The sequence below is a fragment of the Procambarus clarkii genome, chromosome 33 (assembly GCF_040958095.1).
Source record: "Procambarus clarkii isolate CNS0578487 chromosome 33, FALCON_Pclarkii_2.0, whole genome shotgun sequence".
NCBI classification, from domain to species: Eukaryota; Metazoa; Arthropoda; class Malacostraca; order Decapoda; family Cambaridae; genus Procambarus; species Procambarus clarkii.
In genome coordinates, this window is record NC_091182.1 from 32,617,519 (window position 1) to 32,633,636 (window position 16,118).

Here is a 16,118-nt window from a genome sequence, read left to right on the forward strand (position 1 = left end):
CTTCACTTTTATCATATTTTCTCTTCTCTTTGTTCACCATCTCTTTACGTTCGTTAATATTTCCTCGGATTATTTTCTTCTCCCAGTCTTCGTTGTTATATCTTGTCTCAACAGTTATTCTTTGATTTATTCTGCTTTTCTTATCACTTATTCCATCATCTCATTATTTTTCATAAATATTAACCTAATGTTTATTATATATTTCTTTTCCTGTTAGTCATTTGTATCTTTTTCCTTCACGTCTTGCTAACTGATTATCAATTATTATTATTATTGGTATTAAAATTAATATATATTTGCATTTTTTTTTTACCCTGTACTTCAAAAGTACTTCAAAAGTACAGTAGCAGCGTTGGTTTCATAGTTCTGTATTGTGTACTGTAATTGTACATATATTCAGTAACGAGAAAAAACAAACAATTTATCATACTGATTGTTCCCTTATCGCTACTTTTGGAGTGTTATCATTGTTATCGCTTATTATTATTATTAGTATTATTACAATTATTAGTGTGGCGGGTATATTTGGGGACCCAGGCAGCATTGAGTGGACCGGTGCGGTGAGTCGGGGTTATGCTGACTTCATTGTCAAACTGGCCGTTCATCTGGGCTAATTCTGGGATAGTGAGCTTGTGGTGAGGATGGTGGGGGGGGGGGCCTTACCCCCGCCAGCCCACACTCACTCCGCATGTCACGCCAACCTACTCCCCCACACCCACACACACACTAATATACCCACAATACGCATACACCCACCAACTCGCACCAAAACACACATAGACACACTCACAGCTAGTCCCCTAGGTGAGAGGAATGAGCTATGAGGAAAGATTACTGGAACTGAACCTCACGACACTGGAAGACACAAGAGTTAGAGGAGACATGATCCCAACCTATAAAATTCTCAGAGGGATTGACAAGGTAGATAAACTGTTTAAGACGGGTGGTACGCGAATAAGGGGACACAGGTGGAAACTGAGTACCCAAATGAGCCCCAGGGGCGTTAGAAAGAACTTTTTCAGTGTCAGAGTAGTTAACAGATGGAATGCATTAGGCAGTGATGTGGTGGAGGCTGACTCCATACACAGTTTCAAATGTAGATATGATAGAGCCCAGTAGGCTCAGGAATCTGTACACCAGTTGATTGACGGTTGAAAGGCGGGACCAAAGAGTCCAAGCTCAACCCCCGGAAGCACAACTAGATGAGTACACATAACTTCCTCGCCTTGCCTCTGTGGGACCTCGTGGCTGAGTGGACAACGCTCGGGAATCGTAGTCCTACGGGCCCAGGTTCGATTCCCGGGAGAAGCAGAAACAAATGGGCAGAGTTTGTTTCACCTTGATACACCTGTTACCTAGCAGTAAATAGGTACTGGGAGTTAGACAGCTGCGACAAGAGAGAGACAAATGTATGTGAATGCATGTGTGTGTGTATATATATGTATGTATACATGTATATATATATATATGTGTACATATATATGTGTGTGTGTGTATGTATGTGTATGTGTATAAAGTACATATGGAAGCTGATCAGAATTACATTTCACCTTTGTAAATGCACATTAATGACACTATGTAAAAGACACATCGAACACTTTATGTAGGGCATACGTAAATCTGTGTATCTATGTATTTACGTATGTAGGTTAGCTTAGCATTTTAAAAGCACCGAATCACCTTCTGTGGTTGATTGTTCAATAAATCCCTGAACTATATGTTTAACACATCTCTAACCCTGTCCATGGAGGACAGAAGAAAATGTATATATGCTGGTTAGCATTGTAAATGTGTGGCCACGTTTGTGGTAGAAAATAATAATAATAAAAAGCTACCTGCTACCTACACACACACGCAGCCAGAAAGCTGTAAGTCAGCTAATGTAGTCCCAATATACAAAAAGGGTGACAGACAAGAGGCACTGAACTACAGGCCAGTTTCCCTAACTTGTATACCATGCAAGGTGATGGAGAAGATCGTGAGGAAAAGGCTCGTAGAGCATCTGGAGGGAAATAGCTTTGTAACACTCCACCAGCATGGGTTTAGAGATGGTAAATCGTGCCTCACAGGTTTAATAGAATTTTATGACCAAGCAACAAAAATTAGGCAAGAAAGAGAAGTGCGGGTAGACTGAATTTTCTTGGACTGCCAGAAAGCCTTTGACACAGTACCCCATAAAAGGCTGTTACAAAAGTTGGAGCAACAGGCAGGAGTAAAAGGTGCTGGAGGTTTTGGCTTTTTTACTTAGTTTGTTCCAACCGTCTACCACTCTGTTTGGATTTTTTAAGCACCTTTGTTTACTAAGCTTGAATCTATGTGCTGAGTGATCACCACCTAAATGAACCACAGAAATATTAGAATTTCTTCACTATCAGGATGGTGAATGAACAGTATGCTCTAGCAAGTGGCGGAGGAAATCTCAAAATGAAATTTTAGTACACGATCGGGTCCTTCAGTGTCTCGAGAAACACTTGAGTATGGCGTTATCTCTGAAGAACTCCGCAAGTGTTCACCGAGCTACCTGAAGGCCTGAAACACCTTGCATGCCAAGGAACTCTTTATTTTTCCAAGTTCTTTCATTTCGCCAACTGATAATAAATGTCAGGAATGAAAGGTATGAAAGTTTTTACTGACATGACACGCTTGGAAAACCTCACACAGTTTGTCGGTGAAATGTAACACTGGAGACCCTTCGACTATTCCTAAGGGTCTGTGAAGGTCTTTACTAACGTGTTGACCAGACCACACACTAGAAGTTGAAGGGACGACGACGTTTCGGTCCGTCCTGGACCATTCTCAAGTCGATTGTGTCTTTACTAACATTCATAAGACTCTCAGCTAACGTTGCTGTTCACTGCTGTTCCGCTTTCCTAATAACTCGAAGACGTTTAAAAACAAAATTACAAGTATAATTGTTTAAAAAATACAGTATAATCGTTATTAATAAAATTAACAATAGTTATTACATGAAGAGATACAGACAGGCATATAGTGGCTACATTTACTATAGAGGTGATTTTTATGATCCCTCTATAATCCCACCAATGGTGTTACAAAGGTAACAATGAAGGTTAGGTTAGGTTAGGTTAGGTTAGGTTAGGTTAGGTTAGGTTAGGTTAGGTTAGGTTACAGATAGCAAGTATAACACCATGCATGATGTCTGTAAATTTGTGATATATTTCACGTCTTTTCAAATGATACAAGCCAGAGCCTTCGGACGGAATTTGAAAAGGCAAGTTTTTTATGTAAATAACACGTATAACTGAGGTTCACATCAGAAGAACGCTCACCGTAACCAGACGGTGATCACACCAGTAGAACGCTCACAGTAGCCAGACGGTGTTCATACCAGGAGAACGCTCACAGTAGCCAGACGGTGTTCACAACAGGAGAACGCTCACAGTAGCCAGACGGTGATCACACCAGAAGAACGCTCACAGTAGCCAGACGGTGTTCACACCAGTAGAACGCTCACAGTAGCCAGACGGTGTTCATACCAGGAGAACGCTCACAGTAGCCAGACGGTGATCACACCAGTAGAACGCTCACCGTAACCAGACGGTGATCACACCAGTAGAACGCTCACAGTAGCCAGACGGTGTTCACACCAAGAGAACGCTCACAGTAGCCAGACGGTGTTCACACCAAGAGAACGCTCACAGTAGCCAGACGGTGTTCACACCAAGAGAACGCTCACAGTAGCCAGACGGTGATCACACCAAGAGAACGCTCACAGTAGCCAGACGGTGTTCACACCAAGAGAACGCTCACAGTAGCCAGACGGTGTTCACACCAGAATGCGCTCAGTCCTCAGCTGGTAATGTTGTGTGCTCAAGAAACACACACTATGGACGGGGACGCCATCTCCAAGTTTTAAAAAGGAATTGTGACAAACATGAGAGAAAAGCATCATTAAAATAATTGAGTACGCTACCACCCCCATCCCCCCCCCTTCCTGGCAAAATCCTCTCGGTAATTACCAGAGTCTAGTTAACGAGGTACAAGAGCTAGAGCTTTACTCCCCAAACATTCACGGGCTATTCATGCCCGTGCCGCCTCGTGGGGTGGCTTCATCTTCATCAATCAATCCCCAAACACTGTTACGTAAGCACAAGCTCGCGGAAACCCAGAGGCGGTCAGACAGAACAGGGTGAAAGGTCGCCCCCAAACCCCTCCCCCTCCCCCCTTCCCCCCCCAACCCGTCACGACAGAAGAGGGGGGGGGGGAGCAGAAGAGGTCCCCTCCCCCACCACCACCACGTTGTGGCCAAGACCGGAGCCAACATTTTGCGTCTGCCGGGTTCTATGAGTTTATTTTAAGCGAGGATCACTGACAGAAGGTTTGGCTTGTCCTTGATAACGGGCGACGCTTAAAAAAGAGGTAGACAGGGAGGAGAGGGGGGGGGGGGAGCCAGAGGGAAAAGTGGGGGGGGGGAGGGGAAGGAAGCGGAAGTTTTTGAAACCCAGGAGAAGCGAAGTTGGGAAGAGACGGAGGGCAGGAAAGGAGTCTGCTTCAAAGGAAGACGCACCTTGAGAGATAAGGAGTGGGTGGTGGTAAGTGATAAGAGAGAAAAGGTAGAGCACAGAGATTAATTGAAGCATCAGAGATAGTAAGACTGGAGAGGAGGGTTGAGAAAGGGTCAGATATAGAAGAAGGATCTCACAATCGACTTGAGAATGGTCCAGGACGGACCGAAACGTCGTCGTCCCTTCACCTTCTAGTGTGTGGTCTGGTCAACAGAGGAGGATGCTGCTGCTTGGGCAGGACGGAGATGTCAGGGAAATAGTATCTTAGAAGGTGGGCTTATCCTGTGGGGGAGGAATAAGAATAAGGAGCATATTAAGGCTGTAACTTCCTTACCTATATAAAAATTAGAGTTCAGTTCTTGTGACTCTGTAACCTTTTTCACTGCCACCGACAGGATGGATATGGGGTCCACTATCACCTCATAGGATGGGCATGGGGTCCACTACCACTCATAGGATGGGCATGGGTTCACTATCACCTCATAGGATGGGTATAGGGTCCACTACCACCCATAGGATGGGTATGGGGTCCACTACCACCCATAGGATGGGTATGGGGTCCACTACCACCCATAGGATGGGCATGGGCTCCACAACCACCCCATAGGATGGGTATGGGGTTCACTACCACTCATAGGATGGGCATGGGTTCACTATCACCTCATAAGATGGGTATGGGGTCCACTACCCCCTCATAGGATGGGTATGGGGTCCACTACCCCCTCATTGGATGGGTATAGGGTCCACTACCAACCATAGGATGGGTATGGGGTCCACTACCACCCATAGGATGGGTATAGGGTCCACTACCAACCATAGGATGGGTATGGGGTCCACTACCACCCATAGGATGGGTATAGGGTCCACTACCACCCATAGGATGGGTATGGGGTCCACTACCCCCTCATAGGAGGGGTATGGGGTCCACGGGGGACATTTACCAACAGAGAGTGAAGGTAAAGGAGAATATGAACCAGGGAGAGGACAGGGGAAGGAATAAATGAAGCGAACTTGGGAAGAGAGCGAGGAAATTGAGGAAGAATGTGAAAGACGCTGAAAATCACAATCAAAGGAATGAAGAAGAATGTACGGGCTACTCCTTGCCGCTTAAAACTGGAGAGGGAAGGTAAGGAAGAAATCCCTTGCAAGGGATATCATTTAAGGGAAAAAAGGCAAAACCCTAAGGTATGGGGAAGGGGAGAAAGAACTCAGGAGAAAGCGCCAAACCATCACGACTATACAGCACTGGGAAGGGATCAGGATAAGAATTTAGGATGGGACAAGGGGGGGGGGGGGAGAAGTGCCCAACCATTTGTGGACGGTCGGGGATTGAACGCCGACCTGCGTGAAGCGAAACCATCGCTCTACCGTCCAGCCCAAGTGGTTGGACAACCCAAAGGTAAACAACGATCTACAGATTCAATTAGAAATTGGCGAGCTTTAGTTATAGTAAAGACAGGAAAGGTATGGGAAAGCAGAGGTGAAAAGCAGAGGTGCAACAGGTACTCTGAGAGAGAACTCTATCAACATCAGAGGCCCGAGACTGTTCAACACGCTTCCACTACACATAAGGGGCATAACTGGCCGTCCCCTCACAGTGTTCAAGAGAGAACTGGATAAGCACCTCCAAAGGATACCTGATCAACCAGGCTGTGATTCATACGTCAGGCTGCGAGCAGCTGCGTCAAACAGCCTGGTTGACCAGTCCAGCAACCAGGAGGCCTGGTCGACGACAGGGCCGCGGGGGCGCTAAGCCCCGGAACAACTCCAAGGTAAGGTAACTATGGGTAAAATGTGGCGTCCCCCCCCCCCCCCGCTTCCAAGTAGTTGGACACCATTCCTTTCCCTCCGTCCCATCCCAAATCCTTATCCTGACCCCTTCCATGTGCTATATAGTCGTAATGGCTTGGCGCTTTCCCCTCATAATTCCCTTCCCTTACCCCCCCCCACTGTAAGCCATAATCTAATACACAATATTGTTGTTGTTAAAGATTCGCTACCTGGAACCATGTTCCAAGTAGCACGGGCTATGGTGAGCCCGTTTTTTTTTTTTTTACATAATGTACCTGGAGTGGGTGAGTGCAGGCTACACCCCCCCCCCCCACGGCCTAACTGCATTACTGCCAGTGTACCTGAAGACGATAACCACCAAGATAATGCCTACCTAAGAACCAACACAACCTCTTAGTTAATGGGTTATTTTAATGGCAAGCGTTAATGGGTCACTAAGGGGGCCGAGACAGCTCTTTATGGTTAGGTTAAATGTTAACGAGGAAAAAAGGAGGATGTTTTAGAGAAGGTTTAAAAGTGCATCGCAAAAATAGCGATTTAAAGACAGAGTCTCTGGGGGTGACGCAGGGGAACAAGGTCTGGGGGTCCTCTCAGACGTAGGTTCGAACCCCCGTCACGGCCCTTGTGGATTTGTTCATTTGATGCATCAGGCTATGGTGATTTCTGTGTATAATAAGGTAGTTTAGGACTACAGTATAAGATGCTATAGAAAGGTCAAACTTTCCAGAGAATATCATTATATATCTATATATGAATATCATCATAAATAGCAGCGCCATCATCATCTCTCATCATATCACCTGTAGTTACCTGTAGTTACAGTGGTGGTGCCTGTAATTATAGTGGTGGCGCCTGTATTTACAGTGGTGGCACTTATCCATTCATATACTCATGTATCCATCTATCTATTTTCTCAACATGGATACTAAAGGAAGGAGCTGAAGCTCTGTGTCAGCCACTCACCACGGTGTATAACAAATCTTTGGTAACAGGTGAACTGCCAAAAACTTAGAAGACGGCTAATGTAGTTCCAATATACAAGAAGGGTGACAGGCAGGAGGCACTGAACTACAGGCCAGTGTTACTAACTTGTATACCATGCAAAGTGATTGAGATGAAAAAAACTAGTTAAACATCTGGAGCGAAAGAACTTTGTATCAATACATCAGCATGGGTTCAGGGATGGCAGATCATGCCTCACAGGATTGGATTTTATGACCAGGCAACAAAAATCAGGCAAGAATGAGAAGGCTGGGCAGACTGCATATTTTTGGATTGTCAGAAAGCCTTTGACACAGTACTAAATAAGAGACTGGTGTATAAACTGGAGATGTAGGCAGGAGTGAAAGGGAAGGTACTCCACTGGATAAGAGAGTACCTAAGCAACAGAAGACAGCGAGTCACTGTGAGGGGTGAGGTATTGGAGTGGTGGCACGTCACCAGTGGAGTCCCACAGGGATCAATTCTTGGACCTATACTGTTCCTGATATATGTAAACGATCTCCCAGAGGGAATAGACTCGTTCCTCTCAATGTTTGCGGACGATGCAAATATTATGAGGAAGATTAAAATGGCGGAAGATAGTATGAGGCTACAAGATGACCTAAACAAACTGAAGGAATGGTCCAACAAATGGCTACTAAAGTTCAACCCAAGTAAATGTAAGGTAATGAAACTAGGGGGAGGAAATAGGAGGCCAGACACTGGGTACCGAATGTGACATGAAGTCATTCACGAAACGAACAGAGAAAGATTTAGCAGTTGATATCACGCCAAACCTGTCTCCTGAAGCCCACATCAAAAGAATAACATCGGTGGCGTATGCGAGGCTGGCTAACGTCAGAACGGCCTTCAGAAACCTGTGTAAGGAATTTTTTAGAATCTTGTATACCTCATATGTAAAGCCAATCCTGGAGTATCCGGCCCCAGCATGGAGCCCATACCTTGTCAAGCACAAGACGAAGCTGGAAAAAGTTCAGAGGTATGCCACTAGGCTAGTCCCAGAACTAAGAGGCATGAGCTACAAGGAACGGCTGAGTGAACTGCTCCTCACGTGTTGGACGACAGAAGAGCTCGGGTAGACCTGATCACCACATACAAGATTCTCAGGGAATTGACATGGTAGGCAAGGATGGATTATGTAACACGGGTGGTACACGCACAAGGGGACACAGGTGGAAGCTGAGTACCCAAATGAGCAACAGAGTCATTAGAAAGAACTTTTTCAGTGTCAGTGTAGTTAGTAAATGGAATGCACTAGGAAGTGATGTGGTGGAGGCTGACTCCATACACAGTTTCAAATGTAGATATGACAGAGCCCAGTACGCTCAGGAATATGTACACCTGTTGATTGTCAGTACTACAGAGCCAAAGCTCAACCCCCGCAAACACAACTAGGTGAGTACAACTAGGTGAGTACGATAACTACCCACCTCAGTACTTAACCCACCACGATAAGTTAAGACCATTCATGGCCCAGTCGGTAGAGCGTCGGCTTCACACGCATGAGGTCAGCGGTTCGAGCCCCATACAGCCCAGGTGAATATAATGCTTATTTCCGTGGAAGTGTGAATGACAATTTATACCCACTTAGTACTCCCCCCCCCCCAATCCAATCACTTGGGCTGGACGATAGAGCGACAGTCTCGCTTCATGCAGGTCGGCGTTCAATCCCCGACCGTCCAAGTGGTTGGGCACCATTCCCTTCCCTCCCCCGTCCCATCCCAGATCCTTATCCTGACCCCATCCCAGTGCTATATAGTCTTAATAGCTTGGCTCTTTCCCCCCCTGATAGCTCCCTCCCCCCCCCCTCCCCAGGGGTAACCACCCATCTCAACACTTCCCTAACAGCACAGTTACCAACCCAACAATCCTCCCCCCCCCCCCGGGGCCGCAGCACACAGGTGCCACACACTGTACACACCCTTCATTATACTGGGTAGACAATGGGGGGTTATTTTGGCTCCTAGGTGCCCCCACGTGCTGGCCCATGGGGGTCAGAAATAGAGGGGTGGGGGGCCCCCATCGTGGCCCGGGGCTCATAATAGCCTCACATTCCTTCCCTCCCCCCCCCTCACACCGCCTCAATGAGGGGCCTCACTGCATTGTTACATTAAAGGCAAAATACACGAGTGTCGCTGGCAGCCTAGCCTGCTCGGGCTGTCGTTTTGAAGACTGAACACCTTTCTTTTTTTAAGGTTTTTAAGACATCTTTAAGACAGGGAGCCGGTCGGCCGAGCGGACGGCACGCTGGACTTGTGATCCTGTGGTCCTGGGTTCGATTTCAGGCGCCGGCGAGAAACACTGGGCAGAGTTTCTTTCACCCTATGCCCCTGTTACCTAGCAGTAAAATAGGTACCTGGGTGTTAGTCAGCTGTCACTAGCTGCTTCCTGGGGGTGGAGGCCTGGTCGAGGACTGGGCCGCTGGGACACTAAAAAGCCCCGAAATCATCTCAAGATAACCAGGTGTCTTAAACGCTGTTATTTTCAAAGGCTAGCTACTAGGGACGCATATTGTGAAATGATTTTTTTTTGGGTGGTCGGTCATTTTTCGTGAAAAATGCGTCAAGGGCAAACAATATAACAATAGATTAAGAATGTATGACCAGTCACACAGTTTGAGATATAATTTTTTTTTAAATCCTTGTGAGAAACAAAATGCAAACTTGTATGTATGTATGATCTGGAATCGATATGTTATGAGTGGACTTCGTCCAGCAGCAAAGTATCTGACTATCCCGGAGACCGGAAAGAGCGCCCACGCTCACTGGAGGCACCAGTAACTTTGTTCATACGAAACAATACACCAACTGCGAACATACACCCGAGTTGTATGATTCTGGCAACGCCATACAAGGGTCCGTCTAATTACCACAAGCGACACAAGCTTCACAAAGCTTCCTGGCAATACGTTAGTAATGAATAAATATATGTTAGGTTAGGCTGGCCTAACCTAACCTAACCTAACTTAACCTAACCTAACCTAACCTAACTTAACCTAACCTAACCTAACCTAACCTAACTTAACCTAACTTAACCTAACTTAACCTAACCTAACCTAACCTAACTTAACCTAACATAACCTAACCTAACTTAACCAAACCAAACCTAACCTAACCTAACTTAACCAAACCTAACCTATCCTAACCTAACCTATCCTATCCTAACTTAACCAAACCAAACCTAACTTAGCCAAACCAAACCTAACCAAACCAAACCTAACCTAACCTATCCTAACCTAACTTAACCTAACCTAACCTAACCTAACCTAACTTAACCTAACCTAACCTAACCTAACTTAACCAAACCAAACCTATCCTAACCTAACTTAACCTAACCTAACCTAACTTAACCTAACCTAACCTAACTTAACCAACCTAACCTAACTTAACCAAACCAAACCTAACCTAACCGAAGCAATATATCCGTGCTCATTGCTCTGATGTTAAAAACCTGACGAGAGAAACGCCAGTTGTAACTTGACAAACGACATTAACATGACATATCCACGAACCCCTGTACCAAAGAACATTGAACACACCAACCAGTAATAATAAACATTAGTCTTGGCGTGAGAACTTTTAGAATGTTCGTCCCCTGGCGGTCACTAGCGACCGATAGGGGACGAATAGGAAATGTATATGTTTATCTCTCAGAATGTTTGGTAATATGTTTATTGTTTGTGATGTGTGTCTATGTATGTATTAACACGATGTACTGAACGGGGTGAGAATAGCTTGAGCTACCTCATCCCTTTGTGTGTATTTTACCTCAATAAACTTATTTCAATTTCAATTTCAATTTCAATAGGGGACGAACGCAAACTCCTTCTCACGCCATAACTGACAGCGGGCAAGAGGACGATTCATTGTTTTTAAACAACCGACGGCTAGAAAGGCGGGGTCCAGGAGTTAATGCTCGATCCTGCAGGCACAAACAGGCGGGTACACACATACAGGAGTATTACAGCAGGTGCGAGAAACCATTATAAGAAGAGGTATTAACAGTATCGGAGATACTGTTAATCGGAGATACTGTTATTCGGAGATACTGTTAATCGGAGATACTGTTAATCGGAGATACTGTTATTCGGAGATACTGTTAACCAGTACTGTTAACACAGAATAAATATAATGTTCATCCATCTTCGGGTCAGGTTCATAAACACAGAAACGCTGCGTTCATAACAATAGATGTTTGAATAAATCCACAAGGGCCGTGACGAGGATTCGAACCTACGTCAGGGAACATCCCAGACGTGTAGTGTAGAAGTTTGAACATTTTATGCTTCCTCTCATTTGGCTTAAACAGGACCTTCGCAAACCGCATTAAACTTACCTCGGGATGTTCAGAGTAAACAACTGGGTGGAGGAGGAGTGTCCAATGGTGTCCCACAAGGCTCAGTTCTAGGACCAGTGCTGTTCTAATATATATATATATATATATATATATATATATATAAGTGATAAAGCCGAGATGAAAAGCTTGACTCTATCAATGTATTATTCCCAGATGATGCAAAACTTACAGAAGAATCATGTCGGGTGATGCCCGCATGATGTTCAAGGAAAATCCGTGGTGTAGTGGTAAGACACTCGCCTGGCGTTCCGCGAGCGCTATGTCATGGGTTCGTATCCTGGCCGGGGAGGATTTACTGGGCGCAATTCCTTAACTGTAGCCTCTGTTTAACGCAACAGTAAAATGTGTACTTGGATGAAAGAACGATTCTTCGCGGCAGGGGATCGTATTCCAGGGACCATAGGATTAAGGACTTGCCCGAAACGCTACGCGTACTAGTGGTTGTACAAGAATGTAACAACTCTTGTATATATCTCAAAAAAAAAAAAAAAAAAAAAAAAATCCAGAAAGCAAAACTATTCCTCCGACAAGTGGCTACCGGACTGCAACCACAACAAATGCAAAGTTACCAGGCTTGGAGCATGAGAGCAACGACCAGAACAATACTCAATGAACTGTCCAGTGTCGACGAGGTAAGACACACTCGTCTTGGCAACAGCCGCAGCACCAAACCCAGGGAGATTGGGTGGGTGTAAATAGCAGCTGCCTCGTATGGTCCAATAGGCTTTCTACAGTTAGCTTAATTCTTATGTTTTTAAACGTTTCTACGCAAAAATAAACCCCTAAGACACGTTATGAATCTTTCTTTCATTTACAATGGAGCTTAAGAAGGTCAGCTTTTCGCACGTCTCATTATTTACATCCAAACAAACTTACAAACTGTTAATTGAAATTAAAATTCAAATTTTTATTCAGGAAAAGTACATACATAGATGATTTACAAATAATGTTGGATTTATAGACAGCGCTAGTACATACAATATCTAAAGCCACTAATACGCATAGCGTTTCGGGCAAGAGGAGTAAAATCAATTTACTTTCAATGAGGTGTCAAGATGACTATTATAAACTCACTCATAATTTGTTCGGAAAGATTTCCTGAATCAGAAAAGGTCACATATCTTGAGGTTATCTTGAGATGATTTCGGGGCTTTAGTGTCCCCGCGGCCCGGTCCTCGACCAGGCCTTCACCCCCAGGAAGCAGCCCGTGACAGCTGACTAACACCCAGGTACTTATTTTACTGCTAGGTAACAGGGGCATACAATGTGGGGCCTTTGAGAATATAATATGCCCCCAGATACTTTTCAAAATATGTTACTATAATGTTTTTGCCTAGTAATTTTAATTTAAAATCTGCATAAAATAATTCCTGTGAGTTAGAAGTTATTACAGAACAATGGACAAGATTGAACGACACTATATAGTCTACATATCTTTATCAAATTTTCCAATGCATCTTTGGTGATTGTCAATAGAACTTGATTATCAGCAGAGCAGAAAACATTTGCCTTAGTACTGCCAAATCTTTCAACAATGGATTAAGATAGACAAGGAGAAGGGAACTATCAGGGGGTAAGTGCCAAGCCATTACGACTATATAGTACTGGGAAAGGGTCAGGACAAGGATTTGGTATGGGAAGGAGGGAAGGAATGATGCCCAACCACTTGGATGGTCAGGGATTGAACGCAGACCTGCATGAAGCGAGACCGTCGCTCTACCGTCCAGCCCAAGTGGTTGGTTAAGATAGACGAGCAAATATCGTATTTGCTAGGACTAATTAAGTGTTAATTTACAAGGAAATTTTGTGGAAAAACAAGTTTCGTCATACATTTTTTAAAAAGTTATTTTCAAGCGGTTTTGTAGGAAAAGACAGGATTTTGTGCATGTAAATACAATATACATTGGGTTGGCGGCGGCGGCACCACAACATGCATCCTATCCGCCGGCAAATACATTAACAGAGAACTGAAAATAGTTCTTTATTTGACACCTGTTGTTAGTGAGAAATTCTCAGAGAGGACGTCAGTATATTTGACAGCATACACGACATATTTGCATACACGATAAAAAAATACACAGTTATGTAGCGGTAACAAGACATAAATTTCTGCTAAGAAACGTATATCATAAAACATATCAAATAACGTATCGGAATCGTTTGACAACAAGTTTAGCTGTCAAAAGCTTTGGCAGCATCAAGAAAATAGAGCTACCCTATGAGTTACTAAACAGTAACTAACCAGCTTCCTAAACTCTAAATTTAGAGTTTAGGAAGCTGGTTAAACTAAATTTAGAGTTCAGGAAGCTGGTTAAACTAAATTTAGAGTTCAGGAAGCTGGTTAAACTAAATTTAGAGTTCAGGAAGCTGGTTAGTTAGTTTAGGAAGGTTAGGAGTTTAGGAAAACTGGTTAGGAGTTTAGGAAGCTGGTTAGCTAAACCAGTACCTAAAGGTACTGGTTTAGTGAGGTGCTAAACAGCTTCCCCCACGACGAAACTACAAATTGTCGTTAATTACCGGTAACCATCAATGTATGACAACTGAAAAATCATCGGGTGTCTAATTCGTCAGCTGGAAAGTGAATAAGGATATACTCAAATACTCTGTTTAGTATATGTGTTTACGGCAATAACTTTATATTTATCAGAGGACATAGAAGATCGGCTGTTCTTTGGAAAGGGAACAAACACAAAGGTGTTCATGTACAAAGGTGGCAATGTACCATGGGAGAGAAACCTTGCAAGACACACATATACAGTTTCAACGTTATATGATAAATGTTGTCAGAATATATATGTTTAAATGACTATCATAACTTAAACAAAATATTATATTACATAACCATTTCATCATAGGTAACAGTGTGCAGCTGTTTATTAAACATTAGGGGCAAGATGTAGACAGGTGTCTACATACAGGTGTAGTAAGGTCAGCCTAAATCTCATCTATCTTGAAATTTCATCTATCTATCTATTCCACTGTTGAACAAGATTGAACAGTTACCTTTGACGACATTACAAACATCATGGTGCCCTTAGGAATCAATCATCCATGGCAGTCGTAATATCTGTAATTGTAAAACGTATATCAATTAAGAATGTTTTGCCAACACGGCATCAAAAGTTGTACTAATTACAATGTTACGAATATATATATATATATATATATATATATATATATATATATATATATATATATATATATATATATATATTATTGCACTTTTAAAGAATTATATGAAATTTCACCTAATACATTATACATTTCATACATACAAATAGGCTACGAAAACAGTGTTTTTTCCGTTATACAATTTAAACAAATTCCTTTACTTTTTATAACCAAAAAAAACTGATAGTCCAAGTTAAAAAACAAAAAAAAAACAGGCTAGAGCACGAGGAAACGAGAAAGTTGAGAAGTTCGCTCCATAACGAGACCCAGAACCCGGAAGATTAGGTCGTGCGCGGGCAGCTATAGCCTGAAGGAACACAACTCATCACCAGAGAAACGCAGTACATCATAAGGCAGGTAAACAAGCCTAGGAAGGAGAGGGAGGTTGGGAGAGGGAGGTTGGGGGGAGGGGGAGAGGACTTCTGCGTGAACTGGTATGATCAATTATTTGAGGGTAAGGGGCGAGGCTACGCACTTGATAATCATTCTAAAAGGTCCAAGAGGCTTGATAATCATTCTAAAAGGTCCAAGAGGCTTGATAATCATTCTAAAAGGTCAAAGAGGCTTGATAATCATTCTAAAAAGTCCAAGAGGCTTGAGGGGGAGAGGACTTCTGCCGAGCTGGTATGATCAATTATTTGAGGGTAAGGGGCGAGGCTACGCACTTGATAATCATTCTAAAAGGTCCAAGAGGCTTGATAATCATTCTAAAAGGTCCAAGAGGCTTGATAATCATTCTAAAAGGTCAAAGAGGCTTGATAATCATTCTAAAAAGTCCAAGAGGCTTGAGGGGGAGAGGACTTCTGCCGAGCTGGTATGATCAATTATTTGAGGGGTAAGGGGCGAGGCTACGCACTTGATATCATTCTAAAAGGTCCAAGAGGCTTGATAATCATTCTAAAAGGTCAAAGAGGCTTGATAATCATTCTAAAAAGTCCAAGAGGCTTGAGGGGGAGAGGACTTCTGCCGAGCTGGTATGATCAATTATTTGAGGGTAAGGGGCGAGGCTACCCACTTGATAATCATTCTAAAAGGTCCAGGAGGCTTGATAATCATTCTAAAAGGTCTAAGAGGCTTAATAATCATTCTAAAAAGTCCAAGAAGCTTGAGGGGGCGAGGACTTCTGCCTAAGCTGGTATGATCAATTATTTAAGGGTACGGGGCGAGGCTACGCACTTGATAATCGTTCTAAAAGGTCCTAGAGGCTTGATAATCATTTTAAAAGGTCCAAGAGGCTTGATAATCATTCTAAAAGGTCCAAGAGGCTTGATA

General features: G+C 43.6%; 1 long non-coding RNA gene across 1 annotated transcript in view; it reads right to left on the reverse strand.

The window, feature by feature from the left end:
* The window catches only part of LOC138370704 (uncharacterized), a 160,846-nt gene that overhangs the window by 90,450 nt on the left and 54,278 nt on the right, over nucleotides 1-16,118 (reverse strand). The window contains exon 2 of the long non-coding RNA XR_011230220.1: nucleotides 14,679-14,742. This is a non-coding gene — a long non-coding RNA (uncharacterized lncRNA). The remainder of the gene's footprint in view (nucleotides 1-14,678; nucleotides 14,743-16,118) is intronic.